The sequence below is a fragment of the Bactrocera dorsalis genome, chromosome 6, assembly GCF_023373825.1.
Source record: "Bactrocera dorsalis isolate Fly_Bdor chromosome 6, ASM2337382v1, whole genome shotgun sequence".
Lineage (NCBI taxonomy): Eukaryota > Metazoa > Arthropoda > Insecta > Diptera > Tephritidae > Bactrocera > Bactrocera dorsalis.
Window position 1 is genome coordinate 21,029,362 of NC_064308.1, and position 26,701 is coordinate 21,056,062.

Consider the following 26,701-nt stretch of genomic DNA (forward strand, 5'->3'; position numbering starts at 1 on the left):
CGATAACATCGAAATCCAAATGTGAAGAAAAATTGCGAATAATATTTGATTTACACCTAATACCCGATAAATTCTGGTAGTACACCTTAAGACAGGAGCCAGTTGAGGAAGGTGCAGAAAACGCATGAATAGAATCGTGATTAACAGGCGCATCAACTAATCTGCAGCGCTGTTTTCCCCTCCCTTTGGAAAAAACTTAAAGGGGCGCAACTTGATGCCAGAAGGCCACACTGAAAAGGAGAAAACGGCATTAAAAAAAGATGGGGACACACCTGACTTAAAGTTTATCCTCTTAAGATTATTAATATCGGTATCTTTCTTAATTAATTTATAACATAGAAGATGCTCTCTATCAACATTAGCATGTTTAACAACATAAGATATAATATCAGTGACTGAGTTCTTAACTCTTCAATTCCCATGTCCGAGTTAGCAAAAAAAAATATTATCTCTTTACATAAAACAGTTTGGATACATTTGGATACGACAAAAAAAAATATAAAAAATATGTAACCTACCCCTATTTTTTTTTAGGGGGGTGTCACCTACAGGTGACACTGGGCATTGGGCAATGAAAACTCCAAAAGACAGACGTTTTTTCTTTCGGTAGGAATAAGGCTTCAGTTTTATTATGATAGGTAATCTATATTTATGTACTTATTACAAAAAAATTAACACTTATTTATTATGAAAGTTGTACCAGCATTTTACATGCAAATCAATATTACACTTGGCACACATTTTTCTAGTGCGTTGGTGACAAAATCTGCATCTTCGTTGAGAACAGTCGATTTGCGAGTGATCATCCGCACTTCCTGCACTCCTCACCTCGATAGGCACTCTAAATCTGCACAGGAACACCACAAACAGAATTGCGGGTGTGAGATTTGCCATATTTTTGCGGGAAGATAGTTGCCACATTTCGAAGGAAGTCGCAGTAGGTCCAGTTGTTATCTGAATTTCTTTTGATTAGCCATGCATTTTGGCAACTTGCATCTAAGCCAAAAGCAAAGAGCGGGAACCACCACTTTTTGCCGCGAAGAGCTACTCTCATGGAGTGAACGTTTTCGTCAAAACGGTCTACTCCTCCCATGTACTTATTGTACATATTGATAATGGCTGGGCAATCAACTTGAATTTTAGTCCGTTTTTTGTCCACAAATCCAAAGCGATCCACTTTTGTGATGGGATCTAATCCATGGTAGTTGGATGCCATGGTGACGATACTATTATCTTGGCTCTTTTTTCATATCCTTTGAGTTTGGCAAATTGCAATTCTCCAGTCGCTTTTCCCGAACAGTACCTGTGCCCCCAACATTGTGCTCTCGCAAATACTTTAGCAACGGTAATCCAGTAAAAAAAATTATCAAAATATAAGTTGTAAGGTCCTCAATTAGTAATCTTGAATAGAGCTCTAAAATAACAGCAGCTCCTAGGCCTAACTCAGACTGCATTTTCAGGCCAGGGCCGGACGCGCCCTGATAAGGCTCACAATTGACCAAATATCCATGTCGTGTAGCTGCTGACCAGAGCTTGTAACCAAATCTTATTGGTTTTCAGTGTATATGTTGCTGGGTACCGTGCCTTCCAGAGTATGGTACTATAGTTTCGTCTATGGTAATGTGTGAAGAACCAGCTTTTTCGAAATTGGCAGTAAAATTTACGTTTAGTTTCGTGAAATATTGTCGAACCTTAGCGAATTTGTCGTTGGGTGGCAAGGATTTACTATCTGAAAGATGAAGGTATTGCTGAATTTCAAAACGTCGATTTCGCTATTCTAAAGTTATTATATTGCCCAGTGTCACCTGCAGGTGCCACGGCATATTTCCAAAGTTGTAGCAATGATACGATAAGTTATTTTTAGTGTAAAATATATTTGTATTACAGCTTAGATACTTGTTTATTATATGTAATAACAAAACAATCAATACTTACGATCTAGGCATTTTTATTTCACTTTATATCGCAAGAAATCACACAAATTCAGACTCTTCAAGTATCGCGCTAAACAAATGAACGAATTTGACAAATAGCGTTTGACTAGTGTTGCGAGAAAAAAATAATAATTAGTATTGTTAATAGGCTTTGCTACAATAGTGGTAGATTTTAAAAATTAAATTTCCGTGTGGTAGAAAAAAAATATCAAACTTGTGTCACCTACAGGTGACACTGGGAATTGAAGAGTTAAAGGAAAATAAGTGAATCCAATTCTTGGGTATGACGACATCAAGATCACGATTGGCATTAACACCAACAACAGTTGAAGTGGCTGGGGATTTTTTGTTCGTAGTACTCAATTTTAACTTCAAATTTCTATTAGCAGTAATTGAAGTAGAAGATTTTAGGTTAACAGAATCATCAACGGCGACAGATTGAGCAGCATTGACAGCGACAGGGGGGCGAGCTGGTTTAGCAGCAACTGTTGGATTGTTATTGGCTTTCGAGTGAGTGTTGATATTCCTACCAACAGCGTCAGCATATGTATTGGCATTATTATTATCAGCAGCAATAGAGAGAGTGGAGCAAGTAGCAGACGGAGCAGCAGAGAGTGCATTCGAAGTAGCGGGAGCGAGATAATCCATACTCGCACTATCGGTGGGAGCAGAAACAACAACGTTAGGTGACGGAGCATTTGTACCCACAATAGTCGTAGAGGTGAAGATAGAGTTAGCAGTAGTTGAAGCTGCATAGAGTGCCTTCGGTGTAGCGGAGCGAGATAATTCCCACACACATTATCATCAGAAACAGCAGCGTTAGACGGGGCAGCGATTTTCCATCTTAATAGCAATAAATGTTTGTTTAGACGGAGCAGCGATTGTAGAGTCACTTGTATCAACTGCAGTCGCAGCAGTGAGAGAGGGGTTGGCAGCAGAGATAACATTCGAAGCTGGTGCAGAGAACTTGCCATTATCGGGTAATTTCTTATGCACAGTGCAGATCTCTGATTTCAGTTCGTTAAGCTGAGCGATTAACGAATTACAATCATCACATAATTGCTGTATTAAAGCGAACGCCTTCGCTTGTTCACTTCTCAGTGAACTTACTTCCAATACAAGAGAATTAAGCACTATATTTTCTTTATTATGATTGTTATGCTCCAACAAAGGATCAGTTACTTCCTTGTTCGATTGTTCAGCATTTTGTTGTTGCGAACTTAAATTATGAGTGCACTGAGCATTGCGCACTGATGGCGACGCAGGTGGCGAACGAATGGAGTTTCTCCGAACTACCGCGCACACAGTAAAAAGATGAAAATGTCTATGTATTTACCCTTGTAAATATTTTATTTAGTAGTTTTATCACGTTTGTTGCTTTTATCACATTTCTTAAACACTAAATAAATAAAATTCAAAAATAAATAAAGCTCTTTAAAATTAATAATTCATTAAATGCTTAAAACTAAAAATATTTACATTCATGTACCAAGTTTTATAATAAATTTATTCGTAAGGTTTCGAGTTTTTTTATTGCGTGGTCTAATTCCCGTGTCGATTGTTGGATGCGGTGCTTTTCCATCTTAATAGCAATAAATGTTTGTTGTAGTGCCAGCATTTTTTCCTGTGCTGCTACTAACCTCTCAAGCTTCTGGTCTATGCCTTTTTGAAAAGCTGATAGTGACTTCATGTTTTTTTTGAAGTAACTCCGTTTCGTCACTCCTTTTTTTCCTCGATGTGCGTGGGGTTTTTTCTGTTGACGTTGTTGTTGTTGTAGGGAGTAGCGACTGTGTTGAAGTTGTTGGGCCTGGTAAGGAGCTGAGGAAAGGGTTGCATCCTCATCACTGCTTTCACAGTTAACGATAAACGTCGAAGCTTGCATAGTTGGGTTATTTCCAAATGCAGAAACATTTGTTATGCCCTCTAAACAAGCTTCGAGTCCAGCTGCTTCGATTAACATTTCAACCGTCGCAATGATCAGTTTTCACTGCTTCGATGCTATTGAAGGAAAGCTTTTTTTGTTTGGTATTTTTGATCAGCAAAAACGTAAAAAAATCATAAAAAATTAATATTTTATCAAAATATATTTCATTTAAATTATATACACACCTTCCTCCACAACTTAGCAACTTTAACTGGTGGCCCACGGCATTAAGCTGCTTCGCCAGTTCCTCCCATAATTTATTGGACGCAATTCTTCCTTGCCCAGAGTTTGGAAAGTTATTTCTTGCCAAGCATGGATTTAGTTTATTATAATTTGTCCTAAAATAGATTTATTATTACAATTTTTTTAAAATAAATTATTTACATTTAACTCACAATTTAAAATAATTCGTCTGTTACGATCGGTAGTTTGCGTTCGAATGGCGGTTCGAACGAACGGATACGTTTATATACTCGCTCACGTATGTCATCATGCCAGATTACAATATAAGCCAGAGAAGATTTATCATAGACCGTTTTTGATATCATAACTTTTCGCAGGGGTACTCGGCAGAGATGAGGGAGTTTCAGCACAGACAAATTTTACGCGCGTTTCACCAGAGTTTTGCAGAAGGGGACTCGAAAATAGCAGAATTGAGCATTTTCGGTGTTAAATGATAAATATAATGCTAATTTCAATGTAAAGAAATGTACGCCTACAGATTCGTTTATTTTCTATGCGCAACCGACTCGGCATATAATTTATGTATATATGATCGGTATATATTTGGTATCAAAGCATATATGTACTTAGTATATAAGTATGTATGTATGTACTATGTATATTAAAATTTACCTACAAATATATTTCATGATAATTCCATAAAATCATTAAAAATATATAATAGAGTAAATTTTGTATTATTACCCAAATAATTAATAAAAGCGACAACCAATGGCGAAGCTCACGTATTGTCAAAGAAAAAAATGTGTCGACGCACCGATGCTGTGCCGAAAAAATAAACGAACGATCGCCGATTGTCACCGCTTCCCTTGCCGCTCTAACAGCTTTATCAACAAACTTGTGTAAATATGTATGTACTCGTATATCAGGGTGTGTCATTCTGAGGCAACCTTTTTTTTCAACTGAAAAACAGGTTCACAACTTTCGAAAATGTGTAAAAAAAAGTCACTCAAAAGATGAGCTCTTAATATTAATATTAAGAGGTGCCTATTTCAAATTTTCTGTTTTCCATATAAATTACATGGAAAAAAAATCATTTTGTTTTGTGGTGGTTATTGTGCGGAGGTTTTAGTGTTCACGCGACGGCGGCCAAAGATGGTAAACTCGATTCCGATTCTACTCGAGAATCGAATTTTCTCGTTAAATAATCGATTTTTAAAAATCGATTTTCAGTAGTCGAAGTGGATTAAGAACCGGTAAATGAACGGCACCAAGCCCAACGGAACAGGAGTCAGAGAAAAGGGGGCGAGGACCCGGAAATATTGTGTGGCACGTAGTAAGAGGAAAAAAGATACAGCAGGCAAAACGACACCAAAGCGCAGAGCAAACTCAAGGACATACAGACGACAAGCTCCAGAAGAAAAAAGGAACTGGCAGAAGGCTGCAGCTATGCCGAGGTGCTTGAGAAAAGCGAAACCAGAGCTCCGAAATGCTTTCACAAGCAACCTACGTGGTATAGCTTCTGTAAGCGAGTGAAAGCAGAAAGCCACAATTGAGATCCGAGATCTCGACTCCTTATCCACCGCAGCAGAAATCACGACCTCTGTAAGACGTCTGCTAAAGCAAGCAGATGAAGAAATCACAGTGAGGACCAGCGCTCCAAATACTCGCGAACATATACGCGCATATGTGACGTTGACAGCCGATAGCGCAAACAGGGTACTAAAAGAAGGACACTTAAAAATAGGATGGATAAGGAAAAAACAAGAACATGAAGATCTTGCAGTGTAACATGCACAGAAGCAAAACGGCTGACCACCTCCTGCCGCAGCTCATGCTGGAACTCGGAACCGAGGTAGCAATCATCAGCGAGCAATACAAAATGGCGCAAGATGGAACATGGCTAGAAAACACCACAGCAACAGCGGCAATATGGCTAACGGAAAGAAGCAGTTTCAAAAAAACAATCAGCGGGAGAGGAAATGGGTTTGTCTGGATAAAAAACGAAAGCATTACGATAATTAGTTGCTACCTGACACCGAGCGACCCTATCGCAGACTTCCAAGCAAAGCTCGATGTTATAGAGGATGCTGCACGACAAAGAAACCGTCACTTAATCATAGCCGGAGACTTCAACGCCAAGGCTATGGAATGGGGCACACCGACTACAAACTCGAGGGGCCGGAAAATTCTCGACATGGCAGCTAGATTAGGTCTTATCGTCGCCAATAGAGGATCCCAAACCACATTCAGAAGACCACGATGCAACGACACAACCCCCGATATCACGCTGGTGTCCGAAGGACTCGCAAGCCAGCTGCGTGAGTGGAAAGTTTTGGAAGACTATACTGGTAGCGACCACTAAGACATATCTTATGTACCTCATAGGCCCAGATAAAAATCCAGCAACGAAGATAAGAAGAGGAACACGCAAATGGAACGCTTCCAAGCTAGACTCAGAAAAGCTCCTCGCAGCCATAGATAAAAACCCACCAAAATACCACGCAAGTAGCACAGCTAGGCTGATCGAGGCCGAGGCATGTAAAGTAGCCGAGGCATGTAAAGTAGCAATGCCCAAAATAAAAGGAGGACATCCAAAGAAAGCAGTTTACTGGTGGACGGACGAAATCCGAAACCTTAGACAAACTTGCCTGTGCAAAAGACGACGATATACAAGAGCCAGAAGAAGAGGAAGAAACGGAATGGAGGAGCATATGGAATATAAAGCTGCAAAAACTGAGCTGAAAGACGCAATAGCAAAGGCAAAGAAAGATAAATGGGAGGAGCTACGTAACGATATAAACAAAAATCCGTGGGGTCTCGGATACAAGATTGTGATGAAAAAACTCGGAGAAAAACAGGCCACCCCTGAGTTAAGCGCCGCAGCTATGGAGAACATCGTAAACACCCTGTTCCCAACCCATGATCTGGGAAGAGACCCACCAGAACATACACAAGAGAGCTCATGAACACTGCAGCAAACACTCTAAAGACCAGAAAAGCCTCTGGGCCTGATGGGATACCGGTGGAAGTGCTAAAGCTAATCGCTACGGAACGCCCGCACTTACTGCTATCCATGAATAATTCATGTCTGAACGAGGGCATTTTCCCAGAAATATGGAAGAGGCAGCATCTGACCCTAATAAGCAAATGCAAAGGAGACCCAGGAACACCATCAGCAGACCGACCCCTATGCATGCTAGATACAGCAGGAAAGTTGCTAGAAAGACTGCTGAAACCCCGCATCATAACCGCCATAAACGACGCTGGAGGCCTATCAGAGCGACAACACGGATTCAGACCAGGTAGGTCCACCATCGGAGCTGTGGAAGATGTGGTGCGCAGCGTGGAGGAAGCTCATCGAAAAAATAACTTCTCGAGACCAATAGTCCTCCTCGCAACAATTGACATAAGGAATGCATTCAATAGCGCAAAATGGGCAAATATGATTGACGCACAAGAAAGCCGCTTCAAAACGCCCCTTTATTTGATGAAACTGATACGAAGCTATCTTAAAGACAGGAAACTACTGATCCTGCTCACTAGGAAACACATCCCGCTGGAGGTAAACATGCAAGTCCATTCAGAAACTATCCAAACGACGAAAACCCTAAAATACCTAGGAATAAGAATGGGCAACAAATTTACGTACTGGGCTCAAATCCAACACGCTGCAAAAAAGTCAGTCAATATAACAATGGCGCTATGAAGACTCATGGCAAACACCGGAGGCCCACTTGCAAGCAGAAGAAAATTGTTTATCGACACAACACAGTCAGTACTATTATACGGGAGCGAAATATGGGCCGACACATTAAAGGTAGAACATAGAAGGAAAGTGCTAGCTAAAGTGCAGAGGACAGCAGTCCTAAGAGTCGCCTCGGCGTACCGCACTGTATCTGAACCCGCAGTGCTAGTGATAAGCGGCGCCATCCCAATAAACCTTCTCGCAAAGGAGAGAAGACAACTCTGGCTATGGAAGAAAGGCGGAATAGAAATACACATGGCCACAAGACAACAGGCGAGGAAGCAAACTTTTGAACTCTGGCAAGATCGGCGGACAAGAGAGAGCAAAGGAAGATGGACCGCCAAACTGATTAAGGGAATAGAGACGTGGCACAGTAGAAAACACGGCGAGGTAAATTACTACATAACACAGATGCTGTCTGGTCACGGGTATTTCCGAAAATACCTGTACAACATGGGAAAAACAGAAAGTCCAGGATGTATTTATGGAGACGAACCGCTAGATGATGCAAACCATACCTTTTTCAAGTGCCACCGATGGAAAGAAGCCCGAAGAACTGTAGAAAACAAGCTCGGAGAACTAAGTACGGAAAATATTTCAAGAAAAATGATAGCAAGCAAGGAAAACTGGGAAATAATTGCCGTGTACGTGGAACATGTTTTACGCACTAAAAAAAGAGACATGGATGCGGACTCCCAATAGAAGATGAGCCAATAGCTTGATGCTGGCTAGAAAACCGTAGGCATCCCTGGACGCAGGGAGAGTAGAAACTGACCTGTAATGGGTCCATATTGGAAACCTTGCCCTGAAGTAATGCGGAAGCGGTCCCGGGGTAAGGAAAAAATCCATGATAGAAGGGGGGAGTGTTTTAGTGGGTACACCACTCACATAGGATGACGATCCCTATACGGTGCGAAGGATTTTAAACCCTCCTTACGGCCTAAAAAAAAATCATTTCATGAAAAATATGTCACAAAGCACCCCACGCTTTTCTCACAATAATGCAGGAATTTTTCCTTCATTATTATTGTTAGTTTATACAAAGAATTATTTTTCACTTTTTAGTTTGATATCCTTTAAAAGCGTGTTTTTTAGTTTTTTTAAACTATATTTATTTTTAATTTTTTAGTTTGATGTGAGAAACCCCAAATTTGTTAAAATATGAACTATGACATGTAGTATTGGTTAAGTAAATCGATAATTAGGCAGCATTTAATATCAACTCGGAACCTTTCATTGACTAATTGTTATATTATTTGCGACCAAGTTCTATTGACGACTTTACGAATTATTACTTCTTAATCGAATCATTTCTTCTAAAGCTTCACTGTTACATGGGGTTTACCTGTCAACTTTGAACAGTCTAGTTCAGTGGTTCCCAAACTTATTTTGTCTACCGCCCACTTTGAGAATAAATATTTTTTTAGCGCCCCCCATTTTTTCACCTATTTAAAAACCACTATAACTTCAAATTAATTATTGTGACCTATATATGTATATTAACGGAGAATTCTAAGCGAAACTTTTACTATAACCAGCAACTTGAAACCTGAGCGCAGTAGGTAACATACAACGGCGCTTCGGTCTCAAGTTAACTCTTACGGGCTCCACCTGCCAATAAGAATGATTATTGAAAAACAACTTTATAGTATTAAAACAGAGAATCTTTTATTAAAAATTAAACTAAAATAATCGATCCATATATAAAAACTAATGTGAAAAATGAATCTGATACTCTTTGATAAGTTTGCTAATACCAGGTTTCTATTTACTCAAGAACAGTCGCAAGTCGCCACGTTCGGCAAGCAAACGATTTCTATTTTTAGTAAGCAGTGTTGTCACAGCACTAAATCCACGTTCACACAAATATGACGATGGGAATGCTATCAAGAATCGTTGAAGGATTGACTACAATCCAGGGTACAATTGCGAAATCGGTTTTTGTAGCCAAAATTCTTGGAACCATTTTTGAACTTGATTTTTATTTCCTCGTTTGTTGTCAATTCTATAAGTTCTTCTTCCAGCTGAGGTGACATTGCTGTGTTGACATTTGAAAACGGATCCAACACCCAGTCTGGTATCTTTAGTTTCCAAGAACTAATCTATCATTCAAAGAGCTGTTGCGGATTTTATTGACTGCTTTGATGACATATTGCAGTGATTGAAATAGTTTCTCACTTAAGTTTCTAGCAACTAAATGTTGTCTATCAATAACGCAATGTACGCCAGGGACATCTGGAATTTTATTTTTTAAGTGCGCTATTAAGCCTTTATGGCACCCTATCATAGCCGGAGCGCCATCCGTAGCAATTGAAATAATATTTTTTAAAGGAATCTCTTTCTCATCGCAAAACCAATATAATTTCCAATATATTGAATATGGTTTCGCCTTTTGTATCGGTCTCTAAATTTCTAGCAAATAATAGTTCTTCACATATTTTCTCATCTCTACGCCTCTTTCTACACAACGCCTCCATTTTCTTTCTGGGTCTCTGAAAGCTTCCCTTGACACCTGCAGCGCCCACAAGGGGGCGTTATCGCCCACTTTGGGAAACACTGGTCTAGTTCTTCCATTAGAATACCGTCCAAAGATCTACAACGACTAAGTGCTACATAAGCTTGTCCAGCAGCAAACAGTCGAGAGCCCACATAAATGTTCTACTGTACAATCTTGCACACATGTTGCATACTTTTAAGCGCTTTTTTTTGGTGAGCTGCTTAAACTTAGGGTGCGAACAGAGTGGCCGCTTGTTGCCGAGCCGAGCCGGCTGATGCTTGTTCCGAGAACTTGTTCATGCGAGAAACAAGTTTGAGTGTGCATAGTGGATGCGAGAATCAGCGCTGATATTTTATCTATTATTTGTGTTTTATGTATGTTTGTATGCATTTGTTTGTTGTTCATTCGTGTTTGTGAAATTGAAGTGAAAAGATATTGATTCGTCAGATGATGAGTATTTAGCTTCGGCTGTTTTAAAGTATTTTATCAATGAAAAATCATTTGGAAAACATCCAATAAATGATAAACGAAGTGAATTTGGAGAATTTCATCACTTATATAGTGATTTAAGAAAATATCCTGCGAAGTTTAAAAAATATACTCGAATGAGTATTGAAACTTTCAACTATTTTCTCGAAAAGATTGGTGATAAATTAAAAAAGAAGTGGAGTAATTTTATTAAAGTACCAATATGTCCATGTGAACGCTTGATAGTAACTCTCAGGTAAGAAATTGTTTATGTTTTATATATTTGTATTTATTGTATTAAATTCATTTTATATCGTATTAAATTCATGAATACATTTTTTTTATAAATAAAAAGAAAAATTAAACAAAAAAATTAAAAATAAATAATATAAATTAATTAAGAGGAATTTAAAGATGAATAAATTACATTACACAAGAATGCCATTAAATGATGAATGACAGCCTATAATTTTTGATTTCACTTTTTCCAAAGAATTTTATGTCCAAAACTAGCTTTTCGCAGAATAAACAATGTTTTCGGCGCTAGAATACGCTTTGGAACTGTTTTCTCGCATTCAATCAGCTTTGCGCTCTGACCAGCTCGGCGCCCACTATGACCTGTTCGCGCTTATTTGTATTAATTTGTATAGTACCAGTTTTCTCGCATTGGTTCTCGCAATCAGCGTCAGCCGGCTCGGCTCGGCAACAAGCGGCCACTCTGTTCGCACCCTTACTATCGCCTTCCTATAGTGTCGCTCAAATATTCTAGGTTTCAGTACCACTTAAAAAAGAGTTACAAGCAAACATACATACATACATACAAGTGAAGCTAATAAAAGTGTAATAAAAAAGAAAAAATTATAACATACGTTGGAAAATTTGGCGTTTACGTTAAGTGGAGAGGTAACCTCTGCTTGCTGACATCTGCATGAAAATTATTTTCCTGAAAAAAAAATTACTATTTAAAGAAAATAATTTATTAAATATGTAAAACTACATATTAAGGGATAGTATGAATTTAGAGAATTTTAGTAAGTGTTCCAGTATGTTTAGAAAAGGTGAGTCCGTGAATTGCAACAATAGTTCACAAACAAAAGCTCTCAAGGAAACTTTGTTTCCTATTCTAAACTGCCTAAGATAATAAGAAACGTGAATTTAATGTCTATTTTATTTTGAATAGTACAAAAAAAATTATTTTTTTTTTCTAGCTATTGCAAGATGAACATCCGTCAAATTGCAAACGAATAACTCGTGTACAATATTTCAACTCCAATGATCCAACTCTATCATCGATTTGCTACATCTTGGCCATGGTATAGAGGAGTAGGGAAAGTCCCATTCACCATAGAAAAAGAGCCATTCACAGTACTTAAGCTACCCCTCAAGTGTACTTTTACAATAACAACATCATGGCCACCTCTGGTGAATAAGGGTGGCGAGAGGTTAAAACGTGTTGCAGAAAGCGAAAATGCTATAATATTAAATTATAAATTTATAGTACTATATTTGTACATTTATAAATACTATTTTCAATTTTTGTTATAGGGTAAAGATTTTAGCTGTTATAACAAAAATTAATTATACCTTCATGATATAGATAAATATGCTATATATTTTTAAGCGTTTTAGTTAACTTATTCATGGACAAAATGGAAATTATATTTGATAATGAGTGGACCATAAGAGATAACTATTGTGAAAAATTTGATATTACGTACCATAACAATTCGTCTGAACAGTAAAACACATTTTTTATTGTAAGATAAATCAAGAGATAATTATAATAGCCATGTTTTCTATATTTTAATTATAAATTTTTGTAATCACAAACTACGTACACGTTTTAAATGTCAGAATTTAGCTATACGCCAGCGATCAGGAATCCTACTCATTCCCAAATGGAGTGTTTGATTATCCCAACAGATTTACCACACTATTTTTTAGTTCTAAGCTAAGTTTTTAAATAAAAAGGATTCTTAAAGAAATTATTTTTTGAATTTGCAATATCTATATAGTAGTAAAAAGTAGTTTAAATTAGCTCACGCAACACTATTTTGCCATGCTCAGTAGCGATACCGGCATAGTATTTAAAAAAATAAATGATTGTTCGAAATATATTCCGTTTGAAGTTATTCAAATCGATAATAACTTGTTTGGCCCAATTAAAAATACAACTCAAATTCCTTAACTTTTAATAGCGGCTCATTATTAGCCAAATTACATTTATTTGTTTTTTAAAGTTTAAATATCAACTTCCACACCATTCATAATCGACCATAATTCACTAGATGTAAAGACGAATTGTAATTCGCGTAGATGCAAATGTTTCTTTTTCAAATTGCTGCTTAGTCACCAACGCTGCCAACTTTCATTTGATGAGTGTTGTTTATTATTTGCGTAGTTCATCCCGATGTTCTATCGGTTTTGGTGGAGCTGGTTCCCCCCACTCCCCAATTCGGCATCATAATATTGCGCAGCACGATATGGTCATAATTCTCATGGTACTTGCTCTTCCATTGATTGTACACCAAAATTCTTCAACCACGGTATGTTGGAGGGAACGACATCGGTAATACATTCGTGAACTTGGCTTTCAATAAGAAGGTAGGATCACAACACATGTCTTAATGACGGTATCTCCACCATTTTTCATCTTTGCGCATAACACGATGAAACCAGTCAATTAATTCGCTCAACTGGTAACGCTTTGGTCTGCAAGGTGGGTGTTTAGCTATTAGAAAGTATGTAAATTCAATTTTGCTCAAAACCTACCCAACAGCCTGATAAACCTGACCAGCAGTACCGGGATTCTAAGCGCAATTTACAATAGGTTATGCAACATCCGAATGTGCTCACCGTAGTATTTGCTCTTCAAAAAGTTGCTTCCACCCTCAAGCACAAAGCTCATTGGTTTGGGACTAGCGTTCTACACCAGCTCCTTTGCTGATTCTATAAAGAATTTATAAAATACATGGTAAATCTTTTGATATAAAGTTTAATTTAAGCTTACCTAGCAATGCAATCTCTTACACGAGAACGCCATTGAATTTAAAATTTTGTCTCGAATTCACGACCAACTAATTTGATAACTACATTTGAGTATCTCTTAAATCATAAAATTGTAACAGCACCAGACCCATTACGCAGCAATATTAACGTGGCCATGTTTGGTTGTTTCGTACTTTTATTGGAATAAAATCGCAGCCGATCTGATGTTTATCGTCCCACGAAAATTGTAAACACTTTTTATAGATTAAAATAACTAAATAAACCATCGCAAAGGATTTAACCATGAAATAAACTAAAACAAATTGTCTTTGCAAAAACCTTCGTTACGATGGCAAAAATGTAAATATGGCTGTGAATGAGCATAATCTAGACCCCACTATTCCGCATGGTTGCTTATTTGTTCGTAACATTTTTCTGTGGTGAACATTTATTGACTTACCACAGTTAAAAAGAGGCATAAATAAAAAACTTAATTTTTCATGTATTTGCTCATATTGTTCTCATCTTTAAGAATATATATTAAAATAAAACGATTTTCTTTTGAAAATATTGTTACAAAAAGTAGTATTAAGTTGTATTTGTATTACTATATGCATCCCTGATTATGAACAATAGCTGTAGGTATATGGAATAGCATTTGTCTTGTTGTAGACATCTGGCGCCACACTGTCTGCTCGTCTAGTTAAACAATTGCTGAGTCTGGCGCCGCGACTGTCTGCTTGCGTCTGGCGCCGTATAGCCGTATGTTCTGGTAATTTCCAGACGCGATATTCTAGAAGGACACGTCGCAATCAGCGAGAAGTGCGTGGCTATAGCCGTATGTTCTGGTAATTTCCAGACGCGATATTCTAGAAGGACACGTCGGCATCAGCGAGAAGTGCGTGGCTATATAAGCCGTGGCAGCGCCAACGTAATCAATCAGTGCTAAGAGTAAACTGCTATAGTGTAGACGAGTTGTGAAATAAAGAGTTGTTGAATTAAATTAAACAGTGTTGATTTTATTTGTCAATCCAGAGATACGAACCTAACAAAGTAAACTAGCAAGAGTAAATTCGTAACAATTGGTGTCAGAAGTGGGATTGTCAAATAATCCAAATTCAAGATGGTTAAATTCGGAGAATTGAGAATTCAGCAATTAAAAAAGGAACTGGAGGAGCGTAATTTGCCGATAAGCGGGCAAAAGGCGGATCTGCAGGCACGATTACGTGAAGCAATGGAAGCGGATGGAATTAATGTGGACGAGTTCGAATTTGTTGGGCCAGAAACTTCTACAAAGGTAGAAGAGAAAGTAGAAGAACAACGAACATCATCAAGTGTAGACATGAACACGTTGTTAGTGGCTATTAAGCAAATGGCAGAAAATGCAGTGCAAACAGAAAATCGTCTGGCACAGCAAATAGCTGAAAATACATCGCAGTTAAAGTCTTGCCTTACACAACAAATGACTGAAAATAATACGCAGTTAGAAAAGCGTTTGGTACAACAGATTACAGAAAATAATACACAAGTGCAAGAGAAATTTTCAAAATTTGAAGACGAATTAAGCACAATAAAAAATGACGAAGAAAATTTAAGATCAGAATTTCTTCAACTGAGTAATCGTATGCGAGAACTGCAACTGCATGGCCCTGCACCATCAACAAATAATCCAAGATTGAAGGCACCCACATTCGATGGAAGTATTCCATTTCAAATTTTCAAACTTCAGTTTGAAAAGACAGCAATGGCCAATAACTGGAATGCAGCGGACAAAGTGGCGTCCTTGTTTGTATCATTGAAAGGGCCTGCGGCAGAAATCCTTCAGACTATTCCAGACTGTGAACGGGACAACTATGAGGCATTGATGAGTGCGATGGAAAGACGATATGGTAGTGAGCACCGGAAACAAATATACCAGATCGAACTGCAAAATAGGGGTCAGAAAATGAACGAGTCATTGCAAGAGTTCGCAACTGAAATAGAACGACTGGCTCATTTGGCAAATGCAGATGCACCTGTGGATTACATTGAGAGGGTAAAAATTCAATGTTTCATAAATGGAATTCGTGATGTGGACACCAAACGCGCCACATATGCATTGCCAAAAAGAACGTTTGCTGAAACGGTTTCGCACGCCCTCACACAGGAAACAGCTTCCCTACTAAGTAAACCAGCACACAAAGTACAAAGGGTTGAAATGGAACAACCGGCGCTGATGGAAGAAATATTGAAGACTCTGAAGACAATTGCTGCACCGCGAGTAAATACAACAGGAAGATGTTTCAACTGTGGAAAAGCGGGTCACTTTGCCCGAAATTGCAATATAAAAGTAAACCCATCAAAACGGAAACAACCAACAGATAACGAGGACGGAGCATCCACATCTCACAAGTCGTTAAACTAAAACGGAACAGTTCAAAGGGGCGTGAGCTGGTTCCCACAACTATTTGCCCCGCCATCTCGATATCACAAATAGGTCGCCATGACAACAATCTTACTATCAACGGCATCGTAAATGGACGACTGTCAACGCTTACTTTGGATACTGGTGCCACACATTCAATTATCCGACCGGATGTGGTAAGAGGAACGGTTGAACCATTAGTCGGGTGCAAGCTTCGAACGGCCACCGGGGAGGAAGCAGCTGTCGCGGGAAAAGTGTTTTGCAAAGTGATGATTGGTACCCTGGAAGTTAATCACACCTTCATCGTAGCAGAAATCACGGATGAAATTATAATGGGAGTAGATTTCATGATTGATCACGGGGTTACTTTGGATTTAAACAAGCAAATGCTGTTTTGCCAGAACATGGAGATGCCTATAAACACCGGATATGTGACCAACGTTGAAAGTAAGAGGGTGATTGTTGATGATAATCAGAGTATTCCACCAAAATCTGAGGCGATTGTATGGGCCAAAGTGAATGGAGGAGGTGGGACTGAAGAGTTGTGGATTGTGGAACCAACAAAAATAGATACACCCATATTGGTAGGAAGAACGCTTGTGAAAACTAGTGAAGACGCCACCATTCCGGTCAGAGTAGTAAATGAATTCAACACGCCTATAAGTCTGAAGAAAGGAGCCGTAATTGGACAGTGCCAGAATATAAGTGCAATAGCACGATGCGAACGGTCACAACAGAAACCTACTATTGAGCCACAGCAGATAAGTCCTACACTCCTAAATAATTTGCTGAACGAACTGCATGGAAAGGAAAAATTAAAAGCAGAAAAACTATTAGAAAAATACGCATCCATATTTGCAAACGAAGGAAACACAGGAAGAACCGGCATTGTCAAACATCGCATAAATACTGGAGACGCTAAACCAATCCGACAAGCTCCGCGTAGGGTTCCACTAGCAAAACGTGAGGATGCTAACAAAATTATTGAAGACATGCACAAAAACGGTGTAATCGAACCTTCAATAAGTCCATGGAGCTCACCTATCGTCTTAGTTAAAAAGAAAGATGGTAGCACCCGTTTCTGCGTAGATTATAGGAAGTTGAATGATGTCACAAAGAAAGACAGTTATCCTCTACCAAGAATCGACGATACATTAGACACCTTGTCTGGAGCGAAATGGTTTTCTACATTAGATCTACAAAGTGGATATTGGCAAGTCGAGATTGATGAATGTGACCGTGAAAAGACCGCTTTCAGTATGGGCGACGGGTTATGGGAATTCTCTGTGATGCCATTTGGGTTATGTAATGCGCCTGCAACGTTCGAGCGACTGATGGAACATGTGTTAAAAGGACTCAACTGGAAGACATGTTTGGTGTATCTTGATGACATTATCATCATGGGAAAAAGTTTTGATGATCATCTGAGAAATCTAGAGGAAGTCTTTCAGCGAATAGCATCAGCCGGATTACGCTTGAATCCCAAAAAGTGTTCATTATGGAAGAAGCAGGTCACATATCTCGGACATAAAGTGTCAACTGAGGGAATTCACACCGAGGAAGGAAAAATAAAAGCAGTGAAAGATTGGCCTCGACCCACCAACATTCATGAACTCCGCAGCTTCCTCGGCTTATGCACGTATTACCGCCGTTTCGTACCTGGATTTGCGAACGTGGCTAGAAGTTTACATGATTTAACAAAGAAGAATCGCCCGTTTGTATGGCAGTTGGAACAAGAAAAAGCGTTTGACCAGCTTAAGGAACTACTTTGTACGGCGCCGATGTTGGCTTATCCAATACCTGGAAAGAAATTCATCCTGGATACAGATGCGAGCGCTTATGGAATTGGAGGTGTCCTGTCTCAGCTCATCGACGGACAAGAAAGAATAATTGGGTATTACAGCAGAGTGCTCGGGAAACCAGAGAAAAACTACTGTGTGACGCGAAAAGAACTACTAGCTGTGGTGGAATGTGTAAAACATTTCCACAAGTATTTGTATGGACAACGATTCTTGCTGAGGACTGATCATGCAGCATTAAAATGGTTATTACAGTTTAAGAATCCGGAAGGCCAAATTGCACGATGGATCGAAAGATTACAGAATTACGACTTCGAAACGGAACATCGAAAGGGGATTCACCACAAAAATGCGGATGCATTATCACGTCGCCCTTGTCCACTGGAATGTAAACATTGCTCCAAATCAGAAGGAAAAGAAGGTATAATCGACGTGCGATTACTGAATATAGAACCTGAAGATGATTGGACTCCTCACCGCATCAGAATCAATCAGCTGGAGGACCCTGATCTTGCAAAGCTGGTAATGGCCAAAGAAAATGGGGTACGACCACCAAAGGAACAAATAAGTAGCGAGAGTCCAACTGCAAAAGCATATTGGGCCCAATGGAACAGCATAAACCTCGTTAATGGATACCTTCATCGTACCTGGGAAAGCGAAGATGGCAAACATTCTCGTCTGCTGATCATAGTACCGAAGTCCATGATCCCAAAAGTATTGAAAGAATATCACAATGGACCTAGTGGAGGGCACCTTGGAATAACAAAAACTATAGAGAAGATTAAACAACGGTTCTACTGGATCGGTTGTCGAGATTCCATAGCAGAATGGATAAGTAATTGCGTAGAGTGCATGGCAGCTAAAGGTCCTAAAGCCAAAAGTCGCGGTAGGCTACAACAGTACAACATGGGATCACCATTTGAACGAGTCGCAATGGATATTGCAGGTCCGTTTCCAACCAGTACGGCCGGAAACAAATATCTACTGGTTGTCGTGGACTATTTCAGTAAATGGCCAGAAGTATATGCCTTACCAAACCAAGAAGCGAAGACAATAGCCGAAGCGTTCGTAGAAAATTGGATAACAAGGTTCGGAGTGCCCGTCGAATTACACTCAGATCAAGGCAGAAATTTCGAATCTTCCATTTTCCAAGAAGTCTGTACATTATTGGGCATCCACAAGACACGGACAACAGCGTTACTCCCACAATCAGATGGGATGGTAGAGAGATTCAACCGAACGCTCGAAGAACATCTGCGGAAAATCGTTAATAAAGACCAACGGAATTGGGACAAGTGCATCCAGATGTTCCTGCTGGCGTATCGTTCAGCGAAGCACGAGACAACTGGTTACACGCCAGCAAAGATTATTTTCGGATCTGATCTGCGACTCCCTGCTGATCTTAAGTTTGGAACGAATCCTACAGCTGTAAGAAATGATGGAGATTATTGTTCTGCCTTAAAGGAAGAAATGAATGAATTGCATCTAATGGTAAGACAGCATACGCATCTGATGAGCAATAAGATGAAGGACCGGTTCGATCAAGCGGCAAATTCAAAAGGTTTTGAAGAAGGTGATCTGGTCCTGTTGTACAATCCACTTCGAAAGAAAGGCTTGTCCCCGAAATTGCAGACAGCCTGGGAAGGACCCTATATGGTGATGAAACGACTTAATGACGTGGTATACCGCATACAAAGAAATGGGAAAGCACGATGTAAAATGAAAGTAGTACATTTGGAGAGGCTTGCCCCATTTGGTTCAAGAGGATTTGTGCCTAATCGGGACGATTAGGCTTTAGTGGAGGGCAGTGTTACAAAAAGTAGTATTAAGTTGTATTTGTATTACTATATGCATCCCTGATTATGAACAATAGCTGTAGGTATATGGAATAGCATTTGTCTTGTTGTAGACATCTGGCGCCACACTGTCTGCTCGTCTAGTTAAACAATTGCTGAGTCTGGCGCCGCGACTGTCTGCTTGCGTCTGGCGCCGTATAGCCGTATGTTCTGGTAATTTCCAGACGCGATATTCTAGAAGGACACGTCGGCATCAGCGAGAAGTGCGTGGCTATAGCCGTATGTTCTGGTAATTTCCAGACGCGATATTCTAGAAGGACACGTCGGCATCAGCGAGAAGTGCGTGGCTATATAAGCCGTGGCAGCGCCAACGTAATCAATCAGTGCTAAGAGTAAACTGCTATAGTGTAGACGAGTTGTGAAATAAAGAGTTGTTGAATTAAATTAAACAGTGTTGATTTTATTTGTCAATCCAGAGATACGAACCTAACAAAGTAAACTAGCAAGAGTAAATTCGTAACAATATATTAAACTTTTACATATAACCAATATTTTTGGGACAACTTTTCCATAAATTTTAAGAAAATAACACAATGCAACCATTTTCCGGTTAAAAGTCGGCCATCTTGGTTAAAAGTCGGCCATCTTGGATTCGAATAGAAACTCAACCCCGGACTACACTTGGCGTTTCTACAGTGGCACCTCTCAGCTGGGCCTTTGTTTACATAACATCAGCTGATAGTGACCTTACTCCTCCTCTACCTTGATCTTGGCTATGGCTACTGTTGACTAGAGATGAGCGATATTGTGATTTCTCGATATCTGTGATTTCAGTGATTGCTATTTTTAAATCACTGTGATTTTATATTGCTATTGCGATCGCAACTAAGTCGACGTTCAAACGTCGTTGTTGTTGTGGCGGCAGACTCTGCCAATTTGACAGTGTTTGGCCGAATAAAAGTCCGGGTCCGTTCCACTTACGTAGACCCGACTGTCGTGAGAACGACGGAAACATTTTGTCGTTATTGGCGGCAAATTCTTTTTTGGCTCCTGTAACTCGAGTCAAGTTTTTCCGACTTTCTTTTCTCTTCATTTTCGCAAATGTTGGAGCGGTTCGGCTACCTGACACTTAGAGCGTATTACATAGTTCATTTGTATGTTGGTATGATGGTTTCACACATTTCTTAGAAGGAATTACCATCAGTGTGGTTGATAATTTGTTTGTTTAGAATACCCGCTTTTAATATTTTCAATACCAAATTAATAACGGGAGTTTCCTAATCTTTGGGAAAATATTAAAAACTCGTAATTTTTTTATTCCATAATTTTTTCTGAAATTAATTGGTTACAATTATTGTTTTCATCACAAAAAGCTTTCAAATTTGGTTTTAACAATAAGTAAAATTAAAAATTTTATTAAAACAAATTAAAATAGTCCATAATTCCATTTTGATTATATTTCATCTACCACTTCAAACATCTGCTATACTTCACTTCTTTTCCTTGATACATTTCCTGCCATTATTAAAAATTATAAGAACGTTACACTCAAAACTTCAAGCCGCTATGACGAAAATTAGCATATACGTATATACAATACTCTGAAGAAAGTTGTTACTTTTCTGCTATTTGCTATTGTGATCGTAAATCACAGTTTCGAACTGCGATCGCAATTCACAGGTTCGAACTGTGATCGCAATTCACGGTCACAAATCACTGGTTCGAACTGCTATCGCAATCGCAGTTCATAGAAGCGAACTGCTATTTATAAAATGTGATCGCTGTTGCGATTTGCGATTTTTCAATCACAGTGGAAAATCACCGGTAGTGAAATATCGCTCATCACTACTGTTGACTAATAGTTCTAATTGTTATTTTTTCCAGAAAATTACTTCAGTGAGTTATGCCAGCGAATCATCGCAGATGCCGATCATACTAGACCATTGTATAAACCTACAAGTAACTAATCCTTCATTTTTCACTAACACATTCGCAAAAATATACTACAATTTGGGCACTTGGTACGGGTTGCCCCTAAATATTCTACTACGAATTAGGCACTTGGTTCGGGTTGCCCCCAAATATTCTGCTACTAATTAGTCACTTGGTACGGGTTGTCCCCAAATATTCTACTACTAAAACGTTCAAATGCCTCAAATCTGCTATAGTGTGTTGCCGTGTTAGGTTTTAAAATTTATAACTTTAACAATATTTTTATAAATATTCAAATATTTTTCGATTATTTAAATTCCTAAATATTAAATTTAATCAGTTTTGTCCAAAATATTAATTACTGTATCAATATATTATTAAATGTTTCCAATTTTATAAAAAAATATTTATATAACTTTTCAAAGTTTACCAAGACCTACCAATTCTACCTCATTTCAAAATATACATATCGAGGTAAATGTGGACGTAGATGAAAGCAGCTTTCTACATAAAAATGCTTTTGTGTATTTTTGCGGTTATTTGTACTTGCCAAGATTTGATGGTGGTATTACTGAAGAAGATTTTTTCTTCACTTCAGAAAAGCAATATAGTAATTGCCAAATAGTAAATCCACCCCTTGAATTTATAGATTTTCTATCGAAAATCGAAGATATTTATACACATTTTGATTCTACATGCCATAGGATCGGATTTTCCCAAATATTATTTGAAAAAATGGTTAACGTAGAACCGTACTATTGTTGTGAAAATTGTAATTCTGATATTATAAAATGTCTATTCATTAGAATTAGAACATATTTCCTAGTAAACGCTTTTAATAAAAAACTAAAACAAAGTGATTTCAAAAACGTAAAGTTCTTGTGTGTTACACATAAATAGTAATCACGTCCGTTTGTCTGTCTATATGAGTCGGAATTTATATGTATATATGTCTGTCAGTCTGAATTATTTTATATTTGTCAAAAAGTTTGTCTGTCGAAGGCCGTATTTCCATAGTTACCTTGATCTGTGATTTTGAAATGAGAATTTTAGCGATTAGGTTTGTACGCTTATTACACAGGTCAACAAAAAATTTTTTTTTTTTGGGTTTATGTTCTCATGCTTGAATTCTGATTCTAGACATTGAAAAACACTTAAATATTAATTTTTAGTTCTTTAAGTTTGCTTTGGGCTGATCTACATCGATAAGTATATTTTAATTTATTTCATAAATCAAAAATTGCAGCACTTAGATTAACCCAAAAGTAAACAGTACACCAACACACCACTCGCATTATGACACCACACATAATTAACAAAAGGGACCGACGGACGCCGCCCGGCCTCTTTTGTTCTTCATCCGCGCGCATACACGTTTATAAAAAAATGTATTTTAATTTTTCTTTACAAAAATTAGTACATAAAATATCAATTTCTTGTTATTTGACATTTATATATTATTGTTTATCACACATCTTGAATAAAAACGACTCTTGTATCTAAAAAAAAGTTTTCTAATTATAATCTATAGTGAAATTGTAGAAAAAATATAAAAATCAGTCATTTCTGCTTAAAAATCGAAAAATTGCTCTAATTTCTACAAAAGCAAACTGGAAAAAAAAAATTTCCTTATTTTTGACATAGGAGAAACTAAAATTTAACATGAAGATGTCAGACCCAAACACCGTGTTGACCGGTGTTACCAATATTTTTTTTTTGTTTTTTAAGTGTTTTCGTGTACCAGGTATAGGACCCTTCTTTCCACCACTATTCCTTTGATAGGGTTTTTAATAGGTATTTCGCTGTGGGTGATTTAAAATTTTTTGTAAATATTATTCATTACTTAGTAGATTGTTTTGAATATTATTGTTTTTGTTCCTGAATTGTACCTGATTTTTTATATTTATTTTAGTTTTTGTTTAAATAATTACAAGTTGATTGTTATGACTTGTATTGTTAATGTTTACAATGGAAAAAGTTGATCTACCAATGTCTTTTAATTACATCTCTGTGCCTAAAAAAGGCAGATTTCGATCAGGTGATCTCAGCTGTGAAAAATTCTTGGAAAACAGCTGATTCTTTGGTTACTTGTAGGTTTATACAATGTACTAGACTGAGGCAAATATCGCTCATTTGCTGCAAGACTGCTATCGCAATCGCAGTTCATAGAAGCGAACTGCTATTTATAAAATGTGATCGCAGTTGCGATTTGCGATTTTTCAATCACAGTGGAAAATCACCGGTAGTGAAATATCGCTCATCACTACTGTTGACTAATAGCTCTAATTGTATATGTTTACTAGACTGAGGCAAATATCGCTCATTTGCTGCAAGACCGGCATAAATCAAAAAACGTGATTTTTGACTTAATGCCGCAGAATTGTTCGTTATATCATACTTCATGTTGAGTGAAAAATTCATATGAATACCTCTTATATGCTCCGCTTGAGAAGAGGTGTAAGGTTGGAGTCACCGTGTAAGGTTGTAGTCAATTGAAAACTTTAAACGCGTTTTCTGGAAAATCGATTTTTTTGACTTATGCCAGTCTTGCAGCAAATAAGCGATATATATTATAATTAGACTGACGCTACTTACTAAACATTAAAATATACTTACATGTAACTTTTTTTAAGACCATGATATATGATAAATTCTACCACAGCAACAACTAACGGATTGCAAAAGTATACGTGTATGAATTTTTATTGAAAGTTTAGTTACTAAGTGCGTCTCAAGGTATTAATGTTAATTTAAATCGTAGCAGTAAGAAGTTTTATTATAATGGTAAATGGACAATAATACGTTGCGACCCTCACTTACATGACGTCTCGGAAATTTGAACAATTTTGAAAGCATTAAAGTATTATTTATGTCAAAAGTCATAAGTCTAATCACGTTAACTAGACATACATACATTTGAAATTATTTTCTTAAATGTTCTTTTTTGCTTCTTACATATATTAAATAAACTCGAATAAATGCCCAAGAAATTGCAGAAATGACAGTGTTTGTGTTCTTAAATACAGTTGGTTCGTTTTCTGCATTGAAATATATGATGAAGGACCAATACACTAAATGGAGTTAGAACATAAAAATTCCACTCCTGCAGTTTGGTCTTTTTGTTCAGGGATTTAATTGCCTGAAATATTATACGAAATGCGTGAAATACCATGCCAAATATTAGAACAACCATACCTGTAAATCTTCAACATTGTAAGGTAAATTGCATATGAACGCACTAATAAATTACCATAACTTTATTGCATTATATTCAAAAATATGGAAAAATCCGACATCACATCATTTCTATATAAATCGACACCAGAACACTATTTATGTACAACATAGGATATCAAATTGCATAAAAGTATGGGTTTATATTGACATTTATGTAGACTCGAAATCTCTTCGACAAAATTCGTCGTTCTGGCAGCGCTGGCTTGTACACTAAAAACTGCGTGTCAATTATTATTTCCAATTGTCTTTCTCTTACCTTAATCATACTGCTTATTGTTTTACCGACTATATATTCTTCTGTTTCTTTACTGATGTAGACACCGCTTAAATCGCGTAAGCGGTGTCTACGCCAGTAAAGAAGAAGAAGACACCGCTTACGCTATTATAGTCGAGTTAACAACAGCCCGCCAATTGGACTCGCCGAGCGAAGCCAGGTCCTTCTCCTCTGCTGCCCCCGCGGGTATTCAGTCGAATACTTTCGGAGCTGGCCATTACTATTATCCGGCCAGAGACTGTCAACTCGGCATAATTCTACCGTTACACCAACCAACGGAAATAATGAGTGATTTATAGAGTTTGGTTTTTGTTCATCGAGAGAGGACTTTAATTCTCAATTGCCTACTAGGTTCAAAGTAGCATCTGTTGGCAAGAGTTATTCTGCGTTGGATTTCGAAGCTGACATTATTGTTTCTGTTAATGTTGGTTCCAAGATAGACAAAATTATCTACAACTTCGAAGTTATGACCGTTAACAGTGACGTAGGAGCCTAGTCGCGAGTGCGACGACTATTTGTTTGATGACAGGAAATAATTCGTCTTGACCTCGTTCACTGCCAGTCCTATCTGGTTCGGAGAGTTCCTTCCCGATTCTGACGGAACTTTTGGTGTTGCTCTTCGTCGGTTTACACAGCTGTATTAGCTTTGGGTGGATACCACATTCAGACCTCGCTCCTTTTCGTGCTGTTAAAAGCAGCTTTGAAATCGATGAACAGGTGATGTGTGTCGATTCTCTTCTCACGGTTCTTTTTCAAGATTTGCTGCATGGTGAATATCTGGTCGGTTTTTGATTTTCCACAATACGCTCGATAGAACCTTATATGCGATATTTAGGAGACTTATCCCACGGTAGTTAGCGCAGATTGTGGAGTCTCCTTTTTTGTGGATTGGGCAGAGCACACTTAAATTCTTATCGCTGGGCATGCGTTCGGCCGACCATAATTTACAAAAAAGTTGATGAATGCTATTTATTAGTTCCTCGTCGCCGTGTTTGTTTAGCTCGATATGTTGTTCTAGAGACGGTTAATTGTTATTCGAACTTCTTCATGGGCAATGGATCCTCCTATATTTGGGAATTGAGTTCACCTTCTCCTGGTGTTACTTTAACTGCCATTCGGCAGGTTGGACAGGTGTTCTCTCCATAATTTTAGTATTCTCTGGGCATCAGTCACTGATCACCTCTAGAGATTCTACAAGGGTATGCTCCGGTCTTAAAATCTTCTGTTAGTCACCGCGACTTTTCGTTGAATTTTCGAGCATTATCCCTGTCGGCTAACTTCTTAAGCTCGTCGTACTCTTTCCGTTTATGTCTGCAAATACGTTTCGCTACCCTCATCAACTTTCGGTAGCTACCCTTACCCGCACGTTTTCTGGTCAATTGTAACGTTGAGGTAGGAGAGTCTGTTTATTCTCCACTGCGACACGATACTCTTCATCGTACCAGTTGTTATTTTACCTTTACCAAAAACCGGTGGTTTCATTTGCAGCTCTACGTAAGCCTTCCACAGTTCTCCTA

At 38.2% G+C, this 26,701-nt stretch overlaps 1 long non-coding RNA gene across 1 annotated transcript; it reads right to left on the reverse strand.

Moving 5' to 3' along the window:
• Positions 1 to 3,257: 3,257 nt before the first annotated feature.
• Positions 3,258 to 10,034, reverse strand: LOC125779599 (uncharacterized). The gene is made up of 3 exons (XR_007423380.1): positions 4,254 to 10,034; positions 4,044 to 4,196; positions 3,258 to 3,946 (listed from the first exon to the last, which is right to left on the reverse strand). It is a non-coding gene; the product is annotated as an uncharacterized LOC125779599 (long non-coding RNA).
• Positions 10,035 to 26,701: the final 16,667 nt, after the last annotated feature.